Genomic DNA, 4,754 nt, shown 5'->3' with positions numbered 1-4,754 from the left:
TGGTTCCATCAAACCATCCGTGCCCATAACAGGACCTGCTGTGTTCCAAGACTTCTAAATTATTATGTTCTAATTTGTCTTCCCCTAAAGTTTAATTGCAGAGAATCTGCATAAGATAGTTACACACACACACACACACACACACACACATATATATATATATATAAGGTATTTTTGCATATATATGCCATACAAATCTGCTGTATTTCTAGAAAATGTAAGAATATTTTAAAAACTGTACCGACTAAGTAGCACTTCAACATAAAAGGGTAGACACTATACGTAGAGGAATTAACTACGTGGCATTCTGATCAACTCAGACTGGGCAGCTGTCAAAAACGTTTTCAGAGAGAGTTGACTATTGAGAGGCTCAAACCTGTCGAAGCCTGGGAACCTTTGCATCATGAGAAAAATATTGCTTCCTGTCTTGAGGAACTAGAATCTATCTTCTGAGGACTGAGGGACTGTTCTATCAAGGCACCGTACTTTCAGACTTGAATAGAAAGGAGGCTATGGGCTTCAGCAAATCAATTTTTCGAGATAATGCTTATTATAAGAACGTGAAACAAACAAAAATTTCCCAACTCACCTTTGGAGAGCTCAGCAGGCTGCCCTCTGCCTTTGAAAGGTGGCAAAGCTGAGAATGTTTGAAATTTGAAGACAGGGACTTTGGAACAGGTACCTTTCTCAAACTTTAGGAAGGAAACATCTAGGGGCCAATTATGCTCTGTTTATTAGACCTCTCTTCTTCCCCTCCTCCCATATCTGACTACTTCTGCACCCTAACACCCTAAGCATTTCAACTTTGCAAAAGGTAGTTTGCTGTCCTTGTCCCTGGAGCAGGGGTGAGGGACTTGCCAAAATTTAATTTCTCAAGGGATCAACCTCTGTTCTTGAGTGTTTTCATTCTGGATGTTTCACAGTCTATCCCAATTGGTGAGATGTGAGTAAACCCGTACTTCCTCATTCCAGACCAACCATCTCCACTCGCCTTTGTCTAGCAGGTCCAGTTTGGGGAACTCAGGAGGCCATCTATCTGTTCTCTGTGAATAACTAGATAATCTGAGAATGGGTCATACCATGGGTCATTTTAATCTTATCCCTCATAATATGATGCATTCTCTTGGTCTGCTCTTTATGTTTTGGGTTCTGTCACCACATCTGTCAAATTCCTTACACTATCGATCGGTCCTTGCCTGCTCTTTAGGGAAGACACGCCATTTCACGATTCAAAAGTTAGGAAATTTACTTCTCTGAATTTATAATATAAGTGCAACAAGCTTATGTGACATTGTCTAGAGAAGATGGTAAGTTCTGTGCAATGAAATCTACAGAACTGAGAAGCTTCTTGTCCTTCCTCTTCCCCAGAAGAGTAGAAGTTTTCATGGATGGCTACTGCTGATCTCATCTTCTCCTCTGAAAACCAGGACTGTGCCAAGAAGTCTGAAATCTTGAAAGTGAGGACAAGGCCATCACTCCAAGAACCATTCTCAATAACTTGTTCTAAATATAAGACATAATCTGCAAAAAAAGCATTGCACTCGTGCTGAATCTGGAGAAAGACATAGCAGATCCTGTCAGTCAGTCTAACGTCACGAACAGAGAAGGAAGGGAAGGAGACCAACGGGAAAGACAATAGATGGGGTGGGGTAGAAAAATGTCTCCCTATTTCCAAAGTACCTGTGACATCTTACCTAAAACACTTAAATATATTTATAACTTTCTTTACTGTGTGAATTTATCATGCCATCTCTTTTTCGTTTGCCAAAATTTAGTGGTTATAGAAAGACTCTAGTCATACAATAAACAAGGCCAGCAATTAACAAAAGGGGCCTCGTGAAATTACAAGACTTCTATCTGGAAAACTAAGCCATTAATGAAATAAATTGAGAGCCTACAAAGTGGAATTAAAATAATTTCAGCTCTATATCACACATGGGATTAATAATTGGACTATGCAAAGAACTTTTCAAAACTAAAAAGAAATCAAACAATGCAATTAATAAATGGGATGATGCAATTAACAGACAGTTCTCAAAAGGTAGAATAAAAATAACCAATAAACATAAAAACAGTCAACTTCACCATCCATCAGAAAAATGCAGATAAAAACTACATCGAGATTTCCATCTCACCCCAGTTAGCATGACAATCACTTGAAAACATTATTTAGCAAATATTTGGCTAGGATGTAGAAAGAGGGAGAGCTTGACACTAGTGATAGGAATGGTTACTAATGCCGGCACAATGAAATTGGAGGCGTCTTTAAAAAGATTATCAAAGGAAATTACACATGACCTAGATCGACTACTCTTGGTTGTTTTCTAAGAGAATCCAAATCCAGGTGTCTAGGCTGAGAGAGCATCCTTCTATGGGGAATTGGGTCCCAGTGTCCATTTGTGCACAAGGATAAACACTGTATTTTTTAAAGCTCTTGAATTATGACTTGCGTTTTGTCTATCAGTATAAAACTTCATGAAATTGTTTCCACATTGGATCATGTTATTTAGCTTGACCTAGACCTATGTGGCCACTCATATTTAGTTGAAGAACAAATTATCTCTCATTCCATCTAACTTGAGAACTGTGTTTTGTATCCTCTCTGTCTTTTTCTTTCATTAAAAAATTTAAAATCAACTAAATTGGTGTAGCTTTCCAAAGTGTGTACTGGGACCAATAATATGAGCCAAACGATAAGAGTGCTCACCACACAAGACTGATAACTGGGGTTCAATCCCTGGAACCCAGAAAAAGCAGCAGCAGCAGCTTGCACCTGTAACACAAACCTTTTTACAAAGAGATGAGAGACAGAGACAAGAAAATCTCTGTGAAGCTCATGGACCAGCAGGCCCAGAGTATGCAGAGTGATTTTAAAAAATACACAACAGCCTTTTGAAACAAGGTGGACGAAGAGAATCAGCTTCACAAAGTTGTCCTCTGCAGAAAATTGTGAGGTCAGCCTGGCCCAGCTGTCTTGAGAGACATCCATCCTAGATTTTTTCAGGTTAGAGTCCATGGATCCCAGGACCCTACTTGCCTTTCAGTTTCTGAGAAACCACGGCACTCTCTCAGGCAGTGAAGTGTTCAGGGAACCTTGTGTTTCTCTGCATGTCCCCTCAGAAGTCAAGGACAGCTGGTGTCAACATTAATCTTGTTGTACCCTGTATAGCTTGCAAACATTGCTGTATCCTGGCAACTAAAACTGCATTGATCCTGGCAATTGACACCATGTTCTGTTTCTGATAATAAGGGGATAAAATGTCTGATTGTTTCAATAAAGTTGTCACAGTTTCAGTCTTGCTGTGGCCCTTCCAATCCAAGCCTGGTTTAATTTCTCACCTGCCTTAGCAGGTAACCTTGGCCCCATAAGTCAGCACTTAACACAGACAGGGATGTGAAATATGGAAATGAAGAAGAAGAAGAAGGAGGAGGAGGAGGAGGAGGAGGAGGAGGAGGAGGAGGAGGAGGAGGAGGAAGAGGAGGAGAAGGAGAAGGAGAAGGAGAAGAAGAACAAGAAGAACAAGAAGAACAAGAAGAAGAAGAAAAAGAAGAAGAAGAACAAGAAGAAAGAAATAGAAAAAAATGGTTAAAGATGGTGAACTCTGGGAAATTGTAGGCACACAAGTGTAGTAAGATAGGAGAATTATTTAGAGGTTAAAAAGATGGGGCAGGCAGATTCAAAGGAGCAGCATTTGTTTGCAGAACTTCTATAAATTTAGCCGATGGTGGAAGGAGTTAAAACGGGACTCCATCAGTTGATGAAGTTCCTGTGGTTCATTAGTGAACTTCAGCCTTCTTTCCCTAAAGAGGGATCCTGGATCCCAGAACTTGGTCTCGGTTATGAAGAGCAATTCAGGTAGAAGTAGATGCAAGGGGAGCAGAAAAAATTACTAGTGATGCTTTTCAGCCTAGGAATAAAAACAGTCGTAGATAAAAATGACAGTTAAAAATCAAAATGATTGGAGGGGAGAATTAACAGTGGAAATAAAAGAAAGATTAGAGCTTGAAGAGATATCATGTAGTTTCTCTCTATGTGATAAAGTTGACTTTTTCCTCTTCCTTGTGCTGCTTTTGCTGCGCCCCTCCCCCATCCCGCCCACCACCCTCCCTTCAGCTCTGAATTGCTCTGCTCCTAAACCCTACCCATCAAGTGCAGCTCCTGACAGCATGGGAACTTTTATCCATTGCTTCACTTCATCTCTTTCTGAGGTTCTTAGGGAGGTTTCTCGCACCCCGTATGAGAATCAAACCAACTCCTTTTAAGTCAAGTTGTGGGTCTCCCAGACAAGAGACTTTTGGATGCGGGCTAAGAGACGGGAGAAGACTCAGAATGGTTTTCTCTTTTCCTGCCGAGTTAAAGCCCAATTCTAACAGCCCAGGACAGCAAGTTAGAAAATGTGCACCCATTTCAGGTAAGACTCTTAAGGATCTGAAGCAGCTTCTGCTCAGTATGGACCAACTACTACTCGTTTCCCATCATCTCTCCTTGATTCTGTTTGGGAGAGGGAAGCTTATTGGAGCATCTTAGCAAAAGCTTGTCTTACTGGGAGTGAGTATTTACTGTGGATACTGTGGAGGGCTGATTATTCAGAAAGATGTGAGGACCAAGCTGTTAGAATCAGCAAAGAAACATGCCCATAACTTTTGAAATGTTAATAGAAGGCATATGTAGTGATGCTCAACAACAGATTACATGTCCTCCTGAGATGTATGTTTACTTGCAGGTGGTCAAATGCCTCATGGTTGATGAGGAG

The sequence above is a fragment of the Mesocricetus auratus genome, unplaced genomic scaffold, assembly GCF_017639785.1.
Source record: "Mesocricetus auratus isolate SY011 unplaced genomic scaffold, BCM_Maur_2.0 Super-Scaffold_100694, whole genome shotgun sequence".
NCBI classification, from domain to species: Eukaryota; Metazoa; Chordata; class Mammalia; order Rodentia; family Cricetidae; genus Mesocricetus; species Mesocricetus auratus.
Note: the sequence above shows the minus strand (reverse complement) of the source record.